Below are 18,733 nucleotides of genomic sequence, written 5' to 3'. Positions count from 1 at the left end.
TCTGAAAGTGCTTTTCTGGTTTGGTCACCACACTTAAAGAAGCACAATGGACAAATACAGAAGGTACAGAGAATGGCAACAAAGATAGCATCCCAAAGAAGGCAGCTAAGTCACAGAGAGTCACAGAGAAGGGTTAGCTGTAAATCTGAATTCAATGGAAAACTGAAGAGTAAGGGGAAACTTGTTCACAACCTCAAAGCTTCTAAACCCATTCAAGAATGCTGACAATGAAACACTCTTCATGAGATGCAAAGAAAGAGCAACCAGAGGCCATAAACTGAAACTAAGAAGGAAACTTGTTACAAGGTGAATGACAACAATAAGCAAAAGTCTAGAAAGCTGGACTATAGCTGAGAAAGCTCCCTCCCAGTCCAGCATGAATAGGTATTTACAAATAGGTATTTACATGAGCATGCAGGAGGGTGAAAAGGCGTGCAAGGAATAGAGTGAATTGGAACGATGTGGTATACCGGGGTTGACATGCTGTCAATGGACTGAACCAGGGCATGTGAAGCGTCTGGGGTAAACCATGGAAAATTCTGTGGGGCCTGGATGTGGAAAGGGAGCTGTGGTTTCGGTGCATTGTTACATGACTGCTAGAGACTGAGTGTGAGCGAATGGGGCTTTTGTTGTCTTTTCCTAGCACTACCTCGCACACATGAGGGGGGAGGGGGTTGTTATTCCATGTGTGGCGAGGTGGCAATGGGAATGAATAAGGGCAGACGGTATGAATTATGTACATGTGTATATATGTATATGTCTGTGTATATATATGTATACATTGAGATGTATAGGTATGTATATTTGCGTGTGTGGACGTGTATGTATATACAAGTGTATGTGGGTGGATTGGGCCATTCTTTTGTCTGTTTCCTTGTGCTACCTTGCTAACACGGGAGACAGCGACAAAGCAAAATAAATAAATATAAAATGAAACACTGTGTTGCAGGGAGGATAAACTGAAATACCTTCAAGTGGTTTGGTCATGTTGAAATGATGTATGATGAGTTTTATAAAGATAATACATAACTGTGGAAGAAGGTAAGAAAACTGGCATCCCAGGACGGGAGAGTGAATGAAGATGTCAAGAGGATGGCGTATGCTATATATCTATCTATCTATATCTCTGATGTCCATTCTCTACAGGAACTCTCAACAAGGGGGTGGCCATGACAAAACAATCTCCACTTATCCCTGTCCTTAAATGCCTCCCTTGCATACAACATTCCACACATTCTACCCTTATTTCTCCCCCTTCAATACTCTTCCACTCTATTTCCCTATGTCACAGGTATTCCTCCCACACCACTCCCTTTAATTCTGCTAACATACAATCTCCTTGTAAACTTGTTATCTACTTTAACATAAAAAATAATGCTATACCTTTCATAAGCCAACACTGCCACAAAGGAAAGGTATGCAAGAACTTTGCATATAATCAAACATGAGTATGGCTATTAGCCATCTAATTACATTAACTATATATTTTTTTCTCAATAAGGAAGGTGCAAAAAGTGACTACAGCTAATGAACCTATGCTTGTAATACTGTATCATACTTTCATCTCCGAAGTAACTGTGGTTGTGTTCCATATCTCTGAGATAGCTGTGGTTGTGCTGCACCTAACTGCAAATGATGGATTCCTTAACAGACCAGAGACTTTGTCCAGCGGGACTTGCATTAATCTTGCCATTGCTCTCTGAAAGTTATTAAAAATCTAAATTTGTACAGTCAAGAAGTTTAAAACATGCCTAAACATTCTAAGTCTTCTAACAACACATACAAACATCTACCACAATTCTATCTAAAAAATACAATAATGGTAAATGAAATACTGTAACAGTACCTGATGGATATCTCACAGCTTCTCTCTCTAGTATAACAACAAATGTCTCTCCTCTTTTAATTCTTTTAATTTTCATCATAGAATACCGTTTATCACACATAAAAGGGGGTAATTCATATAAGATGCCCAAATACTAAGTATACAACTGTAAACAGCTAAATAAGGTTGGTTTTTAAAGTCTCATTCCTCATTTTCATTTACTAGACTTCATAATGTACTCTTTCTCCAATTCCAACCAGATTCAATTTGAACAGGTTAATACTTACATGAGAAAGGATATACAAAGAGAGAGAATAAAATTTTCTATTATATCTGAGTTAGCTGTGATCTTTGGAAACTCACAGACAGCTTGCCTAAGCAAGTTACTCCACTGCAGGAACAGCCCTTTATATCTCTAGGAAAAGTGACTTAGAATTTACATCAGTTACTAGCTACAATAATTCAGTTGCTACACATGTGTAATGCATTGTGAACTGTATTGATGTTTATCCTTAATGGATGGACTACTCTTCCTATATATTCATCATTAAATCATCCTTCATTTAAAAAATATCCTGAGACAGTGCAACAAGTTGACTTGGGAAAATTTTTGAGTCATCCTCCTACTCTTGCCATGATGTATGGCATTCACTGGACTTTGCCTAAAAGTGACAAATCACCTTTAGAAAATTTATGCCAACATCAATGGAGAGAAAAAAGTAGTCTCACTGAGGACCTCCTCGGTCCAACAGAGTCCATTATTTCCCTGCTTCTGCTCGGAGTGCAGTTTCAAAGAGATTGAGGTGCCATGAAAGGAGTCCTGAGACTGGACAATACTAATACAACAAAAATATGATAATAATAAAAATAATAGTGATGATAATAATAATAATAATAATAATAATAATAATAATAATAATAATAATAATAATAATAATGTGAATGTGAATGTCGGTTTGCGGCAGATGTGCGGAATGTCCCCATGGTTGTTTAATTTGTTTATGGATGGGATTGTTACGGAGGTGAATGCAAGAGTTTTGGAGAGAGGGGCAAGTATGCAGTCTGATGTGGATGAAAGAGCTTGGGAGGAGTCAGTTGTTGTTCGCTGATGATACAGCGCTGGTGGCTGATTCAAGTGAGAAACTGTAGAAGCTGGTGACTGAGTTTGGTAAAAAGTGTGAAAGAAGAAAGCTGAGAGTAAATGTGAATAAGAGCTAGGTTATTAGGTACAATAGGGTTGAGGGACAAGTCAACTGGGAGATTAGTTTGAATGGAGAAAAACTGGAGGAAGTGAAGTGCTTTAGATATCTGGGAGTGGATTTGGCAGCGGATGGAACCATAGAAGCAGAAGTGAGTCAAAGGGTGGGGGAGGGGACGAAAGTTCTGGAAGCGTTGAAAAATGTGTGGAAGTCGAGAACGTAATCTTGGAAAGCAAAATTGGATGTGTTTGAAGGAATAGTGGTTCCAACAATGTAATGTGGTTGCGAGGCATGGGCTATAGATAGAGTTGTGCGGAGAAGGGTGGATGTGTTGGAAATGAGAGGTTTGAGGACAATATGTGGTGTGAGGTGGTTTGATCGAGAAAGTAATCAAAGGGTATGAGAGATGTGTGGTAATAAAAAGAGTGTGGTTGAGAGAGCAGAAGAGGGTGTTTTGACATGACTTGGTCACATGGAGAGAATGAGTGAGGAAAGATAGACAAAGAGGATAAATGCTTCAGAGGTGGAGGGAATGAGAAGTGGGAGACCAAATTGGAGGCGGAAAAATGGGGTGAAAAAGATTTTGAGCAATCGGGGCCTGAACATGCAGGAGTGTGAAAGGCGTGCAAGGAATAGTGAATTGGAACGATGTGGTATAACGGGGTCGACGTGCTGTCAATGGATTGGACCCGGGCATGTAAAGCATCTGGGGTAAACCATGGAAAGTTTTGAGGGGCCTGGATGTGGAAAAGGAGCTGTGGTTTCGGTGCATTATACATGTCAGCTAGAGACTGAGTGTGAATGAATGTGGCCTTTGTTGTCTTTTCCTAGTGCTACCTTGCGTGCATGCAGAGGGAGGGGGTTGTCATTTCATGTGTGGCGGGGTGGCAACAGGAATGATTAAAGGCAGCAAATATGAATTATGTACATGCGTATAAATGCATATGTCTGTGTATGTATATATATGTATACGTTAAAATGTATTTTATTTATTCATTATACTTTGTCGCTGTCTCCCGAGTTAGTGAGGTAGCGCAAGGAAACAGACGAAAGAATGGCCCAGCCCACCCATATACACATGTATATACATACACATCCACACATGCATATATACATACCTATACATTTCGACGTATACATATATATGTACATACACGGATATATACATATATACACATGTACATAATTCATACTTGCTGCCTTTATTCATTCCCGTCGCCACCCCGCTACACATGAAATGACACCCCCCTCCCCCCACATGCGCTCGAGGTAGTGCTAGGAAACAAAGGCCACATTTGTTTACACTCCGTCTCTAGCTGTCATGTATAATGCACCAAAACCACAGCTCCCTTTCCACGTCCAGGCCCCACAAAATTTCCATGGTTTACCCCAGATGCTTCGCATGCCCTGGTTCAATCCACTGACAGCAGGTCGACCCCAGTATACCACATCGTTCCAATTCACTCTATTCCTTGCACACCTTTCACCCTCCTGCATTTTCAGACCCCGATCACTCAAAATCTTTTACACTCCATCTTTCCACCTCCAATATGGTGTCTCACTTCTCCTCGTTCCCTCCACCTCTGACACATATATCCTCTTGGTCAATCTTTCCTCACTCATTCTCTCCATGTGACCAAACCATTTCAAAACACCCTCTTCTGCTCTCTCAACCACACTCTTTTTATTACCACACATCTCTCTTACTCTATTATTACTTACTCAATCAAACCACCTCACACCACATAGTGTCTTCAAACATCTTATTTCCAACACATCCACCCTCCTCCGCACAACTCTATTCATAGCCCACACCTCACAACCATATAACATTGTTGGAACCACTATTCCTTCAAACATACCCATTTTTGCTTTCCGAGATAATGATCTCGCATTCCACACATTTTTCAATGCTCCCAGAACTTTCGCCCCCTCCCCCACCCTGTGACTCACTTCCACTTCCATGGTTCCATCCACTGCCAAATCCACTCCCAGATATCTAAAACACTTCACTTCCTCCACTTTTTCTCTATTCAAACTTACCTCCTAATTGACTTGTCCCTCAACCTTATTGTACCTAATAACCTTGCTCTTATTCACATTTACTCTCAGCTTCTTTCACACACTTTACCAAACTCAGTCACCAACTTCTGCAGTTTCTCACATGAATTGGCCACCAGTGCTGTATCATCAGCGAACAACAAATGACTCACTTAACAAGTCCTGTTATCCACAACGGACAGCATACTTACCCCTCTCTCCAAAACTCTTGCATTCACCTCCCTAACAACCCCACCCATAAACAAATTTCACAACCATGGAGATATCACACACCCCTGCCACAAACCAACATTCACTGAGAACCAATCACTTTCCTCTCTTCCTACTCATACACATGCTTTACATCCTCGATAAAAAACTTTTCACTGCTTCTAACAACTTGCCTCCCACACCATATATTTTTAGTACCTTCCACAGAGCATCTCTATCAACTCTATCATATGCCTTCTCCAGATCCATAAATACTACATACAAATCCATTTGCTTTTCTAAGTATTTCTCACGTACATTCTTCAAAGCAAATACCTGATCCACACATCCTCTACCACTTCTGAAACCACACTGCTCTTCCCCAATCTCATGCTTTGTACATGCCTTCACCCTCTCAGTTAATACCCTCCCATATAATTTACCAGGAATACTCAACAAACTTATACCTCCATAATTTGAGCACTCACCTTTATCCCCTTTGCCTTTGTACAATGGCACTATGCATGCATTCCGCCAATTCTTAGACACCTCACCATAAGTCATACATGCATTAAATATCCTTACCCACCAGTCAACAACACAGTTACCCCCTTTTTTTCTAATTCCACTGCAATACCATCTAAACCCACTGCACTGCCAACTTTCATCTTCCACAAAGCTTTCACTACCTCTTCTCTTTTACCAAATCATTCTCCCTAACCCTCTCACTTTGCACACCACCTCGACCAAAACACCCTATATCTTTCACTCTATCATCAAACACATTCAACAAACCTCAAAATACTCACTCCATCTCCTTCTCACATCACCACTACTTGCTATCACCTCCCCATTAGCCCCCTTCACTGATGTTCCCATTTGTTCTCTTGTCTTACGCACTTTATTTACCTCCTTCCTCAATATCTTTTTACCTTCCCTAAAATCTAATGATACTCTCTCACCCTAACTGCCAATTGCCCTCTTTTTCACCTCTTGCACCTTTATCTTGACCTTGTGCCTCTTTCTTTTATACATCTCCTGCCTCTTTTTTTTATACATCTCCCACTCATTTGCACAATTTCCCTGCAAAACACGTCTAAATGCCACTCTTCTCTTTCATTAATAATCTTACTTCTTCATCTCACCACTCACTACCCTTTCTAATCTGCCCACCTCCCATGCTTCTCATGCCACAAGCATCTTTTGCGCAAGCCATCACTGCTTCCCTAAATACATTCCATTCCTCCTCCACTTCCCCTCATGTCCTTTGCTCTCACCTTTTTCCATTGTGTACTCAGTCTCTCCTGGTACTTCCTCACACAAGTGTCCTTCCCAGGCTCATGTACTCTCACCACTCTCTTCACCCCAACATTCTCTCTTCTTTCTGAAAACTTCTACAGATCTTCACCTTCACCTCCACAAGATAATGATCAGACAACCCTCCAGTTGCACCTCTCAGCACATTAACATCCAAGTCTCTCTTTTGCATGCCTATCGAGTAACACATAATCCAATAATGCTCTCTAGCCATCTCTCCTACTTACATACGTATACTTATGTATATCTCTCTTTTTAAACCAGGTATTTCCAATCACCAGTCCTTTTTCAGCACACAAATCTACAAGCTCTTCACCATTTCCATTTACAACACTGAACACCCCATGTATGCCAATTATTCCCTCAACTGCCACATTACTCACCTTTGCATTCAAATCATCCATCACTATAACCTGGCCTCATGCATCAAAACTACTAACACACTCACTCAGTTGCTCCCAAAAACACTTGCCTCTCCTGATCTTTCTTCTCATGCCTAGGTCCATATGCACCAATTATCACCCATCTCTCTCCATCCACTTTCAGTTTTACCCATATAATCTAGAGTTTACTTTCTTACACTCTATCACATACTCTCACCACTCCTGTTTCAGGAGTCGTGCTACTCCTTCCCTTGCTCTTGTCCCCTCACCAGCCCCTGACTTTACTCCCAAAACATTCCCAAACTAATCTTCCCCTTTACCCTTGAGCTCCATTTCACTCAGAGCCAAAACATCCAGGTTCTTTTCCTCAAATATACTACATATCTCTCCTTTTTTTCTCATCTTGGTAACATCCACACACATTTAGACACCCCAGTCTAAGCCTTCGAGGAGGATGAGCACTTCCCGCATGACTCCTGTTTCCCCTTTTAGATAGTTAAAATACAAGGAGGGGAGGGTTTCTAGCCCCCTACTCCCGTCCCCTTTATTCGCCTTCTACGACACGTGAGGAATTTGCAGGAAGTATGCTTTCTCCCCTATCCCCAGGTATAGGTATGTATGTGTGTGTGTGTGGATGTGTATGTATATACATGTGTATGTGGGTGGGTTGGGCCATTCATTCGTCTGTTTCCTTGCGCTACCTCGCTAATGCGGAAGACAGTGACAAAGTATAATTATAATAATAATAATAATAATAATAATAATAATAATAATAATAATAATAATAATAATTATCATTAATGATCGCTGTTTGCCGAGTTAGTGAGGTAGCACCAGAAAACAGATGAAAAAAGACCCATCCACTCATACAAACATATATACATACATACATGCACATACATGTACATGTACATATCAACATATACATCAACATCCAGGCCCTACAAACCTCTCCATGGTTTACCCCAGACAATGCCCTGGTTCAGTCCACTGACAGCAAGTCGACCCTGGTATACCACATCACTCCAATTCACTCTATTCCTTGCACATCTCACCCTCCTCTATGTTCAGACCCTGATTGCTCAAAATCCATTTCAATACATCTTTCCACCTCCAATTTGGTCTCCCACTTTTTGTTCCCTTCACCTGACACATATATCCTCTTTGTCACCCTTTCCTCACTCATTCTCTCCATATGTCCAAACCATTTCAACACACCCTCTTCTGCTCTCTCAAACACACTCTTTTTATTTCCACACATCTCTCTTACCCTTTCATTACTTACTAGATCAAATCACCTCACACCACATGTTGTCCTCAAACTTTCATTTCCAACACATCCACCTTCCTCCATACAATCCTATCTATAGCCCATGCCTCACAACCATATAACATTGTTGGAACTACTATACCTTCAAACATACCGATTTTTGTTCTACAAGATAACGTTCCCTCCTTCCAAACATTCTTCATCATTCCCAGAACCTTCGCCCCCTCCCACATCCTATGACTCACTTCCGCTTCCATGGTTCCATTTGCTGACCAGTCCAGTCCCAGATATCTAAAACACTTAATTTCCTCCAATTTTTCTCCAATCAAACTTACATCCTAACCAATTCATCCCTCAACCCTACTGAACCTAATAACCTTGCTTTATTCACATTTACTCTCAAAGTTCTCCTTTCACACATTCTTCCAAACTCAGTCACCAGCTTTTACAGTTTCTCACTTGAATCAGCCACCAGTGCTGTATCATCAGCGAACAATAACCAACTCACTCCCCAGGACCTTTCATCCCTAACAGGATGCGCACTCTCCCCTTTCTCCAAAACTCTTGCATTTACCTCCCTAACAACCCCATCCATAAACAAATTAAACAACCATGGTGACATCACACACCCCTGCCACAGATCAACCTTCACTGGGAACTAATCACTCTCCTGTCTTACTACTCGTACATATGCCTTACACCCTTGATAAAAACTTTTCTGCTTCTAGCAGCTTACCTCGCTCACCATATATTCTTGAGACCTTCCACAAAGCATCTCTATCAACCGTACCATATGCCTTCTCCAGATCCATAAATGCCATGTACAAATCCATCTGTTTTTCTAAGTATTTCTCACATATATTCTTCAAAGCAAACACCTGATCCACATATCCTCTACCACCTCTGAAACCAAACTGCTCCTCCCCAATCTGATGCTCTGTACATCCCCTCACCCTCTTAATCAATACCCTCCCATACAACTTTCCTGGTATATTCAACAAACTTATACCTCTGTAGTTTGAACACTCACCTTTATCCCCTTTGCCTTTGTACAATAGCACTATATATGCATTCCGCAAATCCTCAGGCAGTTCCCTGCGATCCATACACACACTGAACATCCTTACCAGCCAGTCAACAACATATTCATCCCTCCTCTCAATAAATTCAATTGCAACACTGTCCACTCCTGCCACCTTGCTGGATTTCATCTTCCCAAAGCTTTCATCACCTCATCTCTCTTCATCAAACCATCCTCCCTGACTCTCTCTCACTTGGCACACTAACCTGACCAAAACACCCTACATCTGCCACTCCATCATCAAACACATTCAACAATCCTTCAAAATACTCACTCCATCACCACCCGTTATCACTTCCTCCCTTGCCCCCTTCACCAAAACTCCCATTTGTTCTCTTGTCTTTCATAAACCATTTACTCCTTCCAAAACACCTCTTCACCCTCCCCAAACTTTAATGATAAACATTTATACCAACTCTCATTTGCCCTCTTTTTCAACCCCTGCACCTTCCTCTTGACCTCCTACTGCTTTCTCCTATACATCTCCTAGTCACCTGCATTCCTTGTTAGTATTGTCCAAATGCCTCTCTCTTCTCTTTTACTAGTAAATTTTCTTCCTCATACCACCACTCACCAGCCCCGCTAGTCTGCCCACCTCCCATCTTCTTCATGCTACATGCTTCTCTTGCAGGTGCCATCACTACTTCCCCAAATACATCACATTCCTCACCCACTCCCTCCATCAATTACTCTCACCACTCTTCTCCCTGACATTCTCTCTTATATTTTGAAAACCTCTTCAAAACTTCTTCGCCTCCATAAGGTAGTGATAAGACATCCCACCAGCTGCCCCTCTCAACAGATTTTTCATCCAAAAGTCTCCTATCAATTAACGTGTACTCTAATAATGCCTGCAGAACATCTTCCCTACCCACATATGTACACTTGTGTATATCTCTCTTCTTTTCATGACCAGGTGCATAAGCACCAATAATCACACATCTCTCCCCATCCGCTTTCAGTTTTACCTACATCAATCTGTAATTTACTTTCTTAAACTCTATCACACACTCCCATAACTCCTACTTCAGGAGTAGTACTACTCCTTAGCTCATGTCCTCTCACCAACCCCTGACTTTACTCCCAAGACATTTCCAAACCATTCTTACCCTCTACCCTTTCTTCTCATCTTGGTTACATCCACGCACATTCAGACACCCCAATCCAAGCCTTTGAGGAGGATGAGGACTTCCTGCTTGACTCCTTCTGTTTCCTCTTTTAGAAATTAAAATATAAGTAGGAGAGGGGTTTCCAGCCCCCATTCCTGCCCTTTTTAGTTGCATTCTACAACACGCAGGGAATACAGATCTAGAATTCTTTCTCCCCTACTAATATAATATAATATAACAATACCATGCCTGTGGCATGAGAAAGGTGGGACTTGGGCAAATTAGAAAGGGTGGTGAGTGGTGGGATGAAGAAGTAAGAATGTTAGTGAAAGAGAAGAGAGGCATTTGGACAACTTTTGCAGGGAAATAATGCAAATGACTGGGAGATGTATAAAAGAAAGAGGCAGGAGGTCAAGAGAAAGGTGCAAGAGGTGAAAAAGAGGGCAAATGAGAGTTGAGGTGAGAGAGTATCATTAGATTTAAGGGAGGATAACAAGATGCTTTGGAAGGAGGTAAATAAAGTGCTTAAGACAAGAGAACAAATGAGAACATCAGTGAAGGGGGCAAATGAGGAGGTAATAAAAAGTAGTGGTGAAGTCAGAGGGAGATGGAGTGAGTATTTTGAAGGTTTGTTGAATGTGATGATAGAGTGGCAGATATAGGGTGTTTTGGTCGAGGTGGTGTACGAAGTGAAAGGGTCAGGGAGAATAATTTGGTAAACAAAAAAGAGTTAGTAAAAGCTTTGCGGAAGATGAAAGCCAGCAAGGCAGCGGGTATGGATGGCATTGCTGTGGAATTTATCACAAAAAGGGAGTGACTGTGTTGTTGACTGGTTGGTGAGGATATTCAATGTAGGTATGGTTCATGGTGAAGTGCCTAAGGATTGGCAGAATGCATGCATAGGGCCAGTGTACAAAGGCAATGGGGTAAAGGTGAGTGTTCAAATTACAGAGGCATAAGAGTGTTGAGTATTCCTGGGAAATTATATGGGAGGGTATTGATTGAGAGGATATGGGGATGTACAGATCATCAGATTGGGGAAGAGCAGTGTGGTTCCAGATGTGGTAGAGGATGTGTGAATCAGGTGTTTACTTTGAAGAATGTACGTGAGAAATACTGAGAAAAGCAAATGAATTTGTATGTAGTATTTGTGGATCTGGAGAAGGCATATGAGAGTTGATAGAGATGCTCTGTGGAAGGTATTACGAGTATATGGTGTGGGAGGTAAGTTGCTAGAAGTGGTGAAAAGTTTTTATTGAGGATGTAAGGCATGTGTACAAGTAGGAGGAGAGGAATGTGACTGGTTCTCAGAGAATGTTGGTTTGCGGCAGGGGTGCATGATGTCCCAATGATTGTTTAATTTGCTTATGGATGGGGTTGTTAGGGAGGTGAATGCAAGAGTTTTGGAGAGAGGGGCAAGTATGCAGTCTGATGTGGACGAAAGAGCTTGGGAAGTGAGCCAGTTGTTGTTCGCTGATGATACAGTGCTGGTGGCTGATTCAAGTGAGAAACTGCTGAAGTTGGTGACTGAGTTTGGTAAAGTGCGTGAAAGAAGAAAGCTGAGTAAATGTGAATAAGAGCAAGGTTATTAGGTTCAGTAGTGTTGAGGGCCAAGTAAATTGGGAGGAAAGTTTGAATGGAGAAAAACTGGAGGAAGTGAAGTGTTTTAGATATCTGGGAGTGGATTTGGCAGTGGATGGAACCATGGAAGCAGAAGTGAGTCACAGGGTGGGGGAGGGGGTGAAGTTTCTGGGAGACGTTGAAGAATGTGTGGAAGGCGAGAAATTATCTCGGTCAGCAAAAATGGATATGTTAGAAGAGATAGTGGTCCCAACAAAGTTATATGGTTGTGAGGCATGGGCTATAGATGGGGTTGTGTGGGGGAGGGTGGATGTGTTGGAAATGAGATGTTTGAGAACAACATGTGGTGTGAGGTGGTTTGATCGAGTAAGTAATGAAAGGGTACGAGAGATGTATGGTAATAAAAAGAGTGTGGTTGAGAGAGCAGAAGAGGGTGTATTGAAATGGTTTGGTCACATGGAGAGAATGAGTGAGGCAAGATTGACAAAGAGGATATATGTATCAGAGGTGGAGGGAACAAGGAGAAGTGGGTGACCAAATTGGAGGTGGAAGGATGAAGTGAAAAAGAGTTTGAGCGATCGGGGTCTGAACATACTGGAGGGTGAAAGGCATGCAAGGAATAGAGTGAACTGGAATGATGTGGTATACCGTGGTCAACGTGCTGTCAATGGATTGAACCAAAGCATGTGAGGTGCCTGGGGTAAACCATGGAAAGTTTTGTGGGGCCTGGATGTGGGAAGGGAGCTGTCGTTTCAGAGCATTACTCATGACAGCTAGAGACTGAGCATGGACGAATGTGGCTTTTGTTGTCTTTTCCTAGCATTACCTTGCATGCACGTGGGGGGAGGGGGGTTGCCATTTCATGTGTGGTGGGGTGGCAGCAAGAATGGATGAAGGCAGCATGTATGAATATGTACATGTGTATATATGTAAATGTCTGTGTATGTATATGTATGTATACATTGAAATGTATGGGTATGTATATGTGTGTGTGTGTGTGTGTAGCCGTTTATGTATATACATGTGTATGTGTATGGGTTGGGCCATTCTTTTGTCTGTTTCCTTGTGCTACCTTGCTAGCACAGGAGACAGTGACAAAGTATAATAATTAGATACATAAATAATAATAATAATAATAACAATAATGATAATAATAATAATAATAATAATAATAATAATAATAATAATAATAATAATAATAATAATTGAATTAATAATAATAATAATAATAATAATAATAATAATAATAATAATAATAATAACAATAATAATAATAATAATAATAATAATAATAATAATAATAATAATAATTTTTTTTTTTTTTTTTTTCTGTCAAGGAGCAGAGGGATGGATACAGTGCCCTACTGTCAAGGAGCAGAAGGATGGATACAGTGCCCTACCGTCAAGGAGAAGGGATGGATACAGTACCCTACCGTCAAGGAGCAGAATGGATGGATACAGTGCCCTACTGTCAAGGAGCAGGAGGATGGTACAGTACCCTAACGTCAAGGAGCAGGAGGATGGTACAGTACCCTAACTTCAAGGAGCAGGAGGGATGGATACAGTGCCCTACTGTCAAGGAGCAGAGGGATGGATACAGTACCCTACCGTCAAGGAGAAGGGATGGATACAGTGCCCTACCGTCAAGGAGCAGAATGGATGGATACAGTGCCCTACTGTCAAGGAGCAGGAGGATGGTACAGTACCCTAACTTCAAGGAGCAGGAGGGATGGATACAGTGCCCTACCGTCAAGGAGAAGGGATGGATACAGTACCCTACTGTCAAGGAGCAGGAGGATGGTACAGTACCCTAACTTCAAGGAGCAGGAGGATGGTACAGTACCCTAACTTCAAGGAGCAGGAGGGATGGATACAGTACCCTACTGTCAACGAGCAGAAGGGATGGATACAGTGCGCTATCGTTAAGTAGCAGGAGGGATGGATACAGTACCCTAACATCAAGAGCAGGAGGGATGGTACAGTACCCTAACTTCAAGGAGCAGGAGGGATGGGTACAGTAACCCTAACATCAAGGAGCAGAGGGATGGGTACAGTACCCTAACATCAAGGAGCAGAGGGATGGATACAGTACCCTACTGTCAAGGAGCAGGAGGATGGTACAGTACCCTACATCAAGGAGCAGGAGGATGGTACAGTACCCTAACATCAAGAGCAGGAGGGATGGATACAGTGCCCTACCGTCAAGGAGAAGGGATGGATACAGTACCCTACTGTCAACGAGCAGAAGGGATGGATACAGTGCCCTACCGTCAAGGAGCAGAATGGATGGATACAGTGCCCTACCGTCAAGGAGAAGGGATGGATACAGTGCCCTACCGTCAAGGAGAAGGGATGGATACAGTGCCCTACCGTCAAGGAGAAGGGATGGATACAGTACCCTAACATCAAGGAGCAGGAGGATGGTACAGTACCCTAACATCAAGGAGCAGAGGGATGGATACAGTGCCCTACCGTCAAGGAGAAGGGATGGATACAGTACCCTACTGTCAAGGAGCAGAGGGATGGATACAGTACCCTACTGTCAAGGAGCAGGAGGGTATGGGTACAGTACCCTAACTTCAAGGAGCAGGAGGGATGGGTTACAGTACCCTAACATCAAGGACAGGAGGGATGGGTACAGTACCCTAACTTCAAGGAGCAGGAGGATGGTACAGTACCCTAACATCAAGGAGCAGGAGGGATGGGTTACAGTACCCTAACAATCAAGGAGCAGGAGGATGGTACAGTACCCTAACTTCAAGGAGCAGGAGGGATGGATACAGTGCCCTACCGTCAAGGAGCAGAATGGATGGATACAGTGCCCTACTGTCAAGGAGCAGAAGGGATGGATACAGTACCCTAACAATCAAGGAGCAGGAGGATGGTACAGTACCCTAACATCAAGGAGCAGGAGGGATGGATACAGTACCCTACTGTCAAGGAGCAGGAGGATGGTACAGTACCCTAACAATCAAGGAGCAGGAGGGATGGGTAACAGTACCCTAACATCAAGAGCAGGAGGGATGGATACAGTGCCCTACTGTCAAGGAGCAGAGGGATGGATACAGTACCCTACCGTCAAGGAGCAGAATGGATGGATACAGTGCCCTACCGTCAAGGAGAAGGGATGGATACAGTACCTACTGTCAAGGAGCAGAGGGATGGGTACAGTACCCTAACATCAAGGAGCAGGAGGATGGTACAGTACCCTAACTTCAAGGAGCAGGAGGGATGGGTTACAGTACCCTAACGTCAAGGAGCAGGAGGGATGACTACAGCACCCTAACATCAAGGAATAGGAGGGATGGGTACAGTACCCTAACAATCAAGGAGCAGGAGGATGGTACAGTACCCTAACTTCAAGGAGCAGGAGGGATGGATACAGTGCGCTATCGTTAAGTAGCAGGAGGGATGGATACAGTACCCTAACATCAAGAGCAGGAGGGATGGGTACAGTAACCCTAACATCAAGGAGCAGAGGGATGGGTACAGTAACCCTAACATCAAGGAGCAGGAGGATGGTACAGTACCCTAACATCAAGGAGCAGGAGGATGGTACAGTACCCTAACATCAAGGAGCAGAGGGATGGGTACAGTACCCTAACATCAAGGAATAGGAGGGATGGGTACAGTACCCTACTGTCAAGGAGCAGAAGGGATGGATACAGTGCCCTACCGTCAAGGAGAAGGGATGGATACAGTACCCTACTGTCAAGGAGCAGAGGGATGGATACAGTACCCTACTGTCAAGGAGCAGAAGGGATGGATACAGTGCCCTACCGTCAAGGAGCAGAATGGATGGATACAGTGCCCTACTGTCAAGGAGCAGGAGGGATGGGTTACAGTACCCTAACATCAAGGAATAGGAGGGATGGGTACAGTACCTAACATCAAGGAGCAGGAGGGATGGATACAGTGCCCTACTGTCAAGGAGCAGAAGGATGGATACAGTGCCCTACTGTCAAGGAGCAGAGGGATGGATACAGTGCGCTATCGTTAAGTAGCAGGAGGGATGGATACAGTACCCTAACATCAAGAGCAGGAGGGATGGGTAACAGTACCCTAACATCAAGGAGCAGAGGGATGGATACAGTACCCTACTGTCAACGAGCAGAAGGGATGGATACAGTACCCTAACATCAAGGAATAGGAGGGATGGGTACAGTACCCAAACATCAAGGAGCAGGAGGATGGTACAGTACCCTAACATCAAGGAATAGGAGGGATGGGTACAGTACCTAACATCAAGGAGCAGAGGGATGGATACAGTGCCCTACTGTCAAGGAGCAGGAGGATGGTACAGTACCCTAACATCAAGGACAGGAGGGATGGGTAACAGTACCCTAACATCAAGAGCAGGAGGGATGGATACAGTACCCTAACATCAAGGGCAGGAGGGATGGGTACAGTACCCTAACATCAAGGAGCAGGAGGATGGGTACAGTACCCTAACTTCAAGGAGCAGGAGGGATGGATACAGTGCCCTACCGTCAAGGAGCAGAATGGATGGATACAGTGCGCTATCGTTAAGTAGCAGGAGGGATGGATACAGTGCCCTACTGTCAAGGAGCAGAAGGGATGGATACAGTACCCTAACTTCAAGGAGCAGGAGGATGGTACAGTACCCTAACATCAAGGAGCAGGAGGATGGTACAGTACCCTAACTTCAAGGAGCAGGAGGGATGGGTTACAGTACCCTAACATCAAGGACAGGAGGGATGGGTAACAGTACCCTAACATCAAGAGCAGGAGGGATGGATACAGTACCCTAACGTCAAGGGAGCAGGAGGGATGGGTACAGTACCCTAACATCAAGGAGCAGGAGGGATGGGTACAGTACCCTAACATCAAGGAGCAGGAGGGATGGGTACAGTACCCTAACATCAAGGAGTAGGAGGGATGGGTACAGTACCCTAACATCAAGGAGTTGGAGGGATGGGTACAGTACCCTAACATCAAGGAGTAGGAGGGATGGGTACAGTACCCTAACATCAAGGAATAGGAGGGATGGGTACAGTACCCTAACATCAAGGAGCAGGAGGGATGGGTACAGTACCCTAACATCAAGGAATAGGAGGGATGGGTACAGTACCCTAACATCAAGGAGCAGGAGGGATGGGTACAGTACCCTAACATCAAGGAGTAGGAGGGATGGGTACAGTACCCTAACATCAAGGAATAGGAGGGATGGGTACAGTACCCTAACATCAAGGAGCAGGAGGGATGGGTACAGTACCCTAACATCAAGGAGTTGGAGGGATGGGTACAGTACCCTAACATCAAGGAGCAGGAGGGATGGGTACAGTACCCTAACATCAAGGAATAGGAGGGATGGGTACAGTACCCTAATATCAAGGAGCAAGAGGGATGGGTACAGTATCCTAACATCAAGGAGCAGGAGGGATGGGTACAGTACCCTAACATCAAGGAGCAGGAGGGATGGGTACAGTACCCTAACATCAAGGAGCAGGAGGGATGGGTACAGTACCCTAACTTCAAGGAGCAGGAGGGATGGATACAGTGCCCTACTGTCAAGGAGCAGAGGGGATGGATACAGTGCGCTATCGTTAAGTAGCAGGAGGGATGGATACAGTACCCTACCGTCAAGGAGAAGGGATGGATACAGTGCCCTACCGTCAAGGAGCAGAATGGATGGATACAGTGCCCTTCCGTCAAGGAGCAGAAGGGATGGATACAGTGCCCTACTGTCAAGGAGCAGAAGGGATGGATACAGTGCGCTATCGTTAAGTAGCAGGAGGGATGGATACAGTACCCTACTGTCAACGAGCAGAAGGGATGGATACAGTACCCTACTGTCAAGGAGCAGGAGGGATGGGTACGGACCACAGCGGGAAGGAGCAGGAAGGATGACTGAGGTACCCTTACGTCATTTTCTAACCCCACGAGGGCTTTGAAAGCGATTTTGTCGTGCGACGTTTGACGACTATCATGCAACTGTGGCTTGCATGACGGTGGACGTTACGAAGTGTTGTTGGGTGTGCATGTCAGTGACACACGAACACTTACCTTAATGTGTGTATGGTGAAAAGGTCCTTAATTGTTTAAAGAACGACTGCGCAAGATGACTTACAACTTACTCCTGATACACATAAAAACACTCAAGCACAAGTGATAACGTTGAGCTAAACTGGACTATAACCCCTCTATAATACACCGTATCACATTTAGTTGTTATTATTCTTAAACATTACGTAAATCTCATGTACTTAACTCGGTTTACCTTTCCATTCTACACTACATCTTTTTCCTCTTTCAGAAGATTTGAGATGCCGTGTTCATTTGAGGTAATTCGTATGATGTCAAGTGCTGTCAATCACCATTGTAAAAGTCCAAGGCCAAGCTGAAAAGTGACTGGTTATATAAATACATATGTATTACTGCTGTGCGGGGAGTGAGTGTTACACTCGCTGGTTCCACCTATTGCACACTCTTCACTATGATACAGTCTCTAATTTTGTACGCTGTGAATTTTATACATATTTCTTTACATCTTTATTTACAAGTTGCTTACTTAATTCCATGTTATGACCAATGGTCGCTCCATCTCTACTTCTCTCAAAGACTTCTTCATTTCGCCGATGTCTTTTAAAAACAAAGGTTATGATCTTTCTTCCAAGGTGGGTAAATCTAAAGCTTACAGCCTGAACTTACAACTCAACTCTTAATTTTGGCACCATTTTTGTTGCCCTCCTCTGGC

General features: G+C 43.5%; 1 long non-coding RNA gene across 1 annotated transcript; it reads right to left on the bottom strand.

Moving 5' to 3' along the window:
- Positions 1-1,568: 1,568 nt before the first annotated feature.
- LOC139755805 (uncharacterized) lies at positions 1,569-18,176 on the bottom strand. The gene is made up of 2 exons (XR_011714164.1): positions 18,043-18,176; positions 1,569-1,699 (listed from the first exon to the last, which is right to left on the bottom strand). It is a non-coding gene; the product is annotated as an uncharacterized lncRNA (long non-coding RNA).
- Positions 18,177-18,733: the final 557 nt, after the last annotated feature.

Source organism: Panulirus ornatus, chromosome 20 (assembly GCF_036320965.1).
Source record: "Panulirus ornatus isolate Po-2019 chromosome 20, ASM3632096v1, whole genome shotgun sequence".
Taxonomy (NCBI): Eukaryota; Metazoa; Arthropoda; class Malacostraca; order Decapoda; family Palinuridae; genus Panulirus; species Panulirus ornatus.
This window is presented reverse-complemented; position numbering and strand designations above follow the sequence as displayed.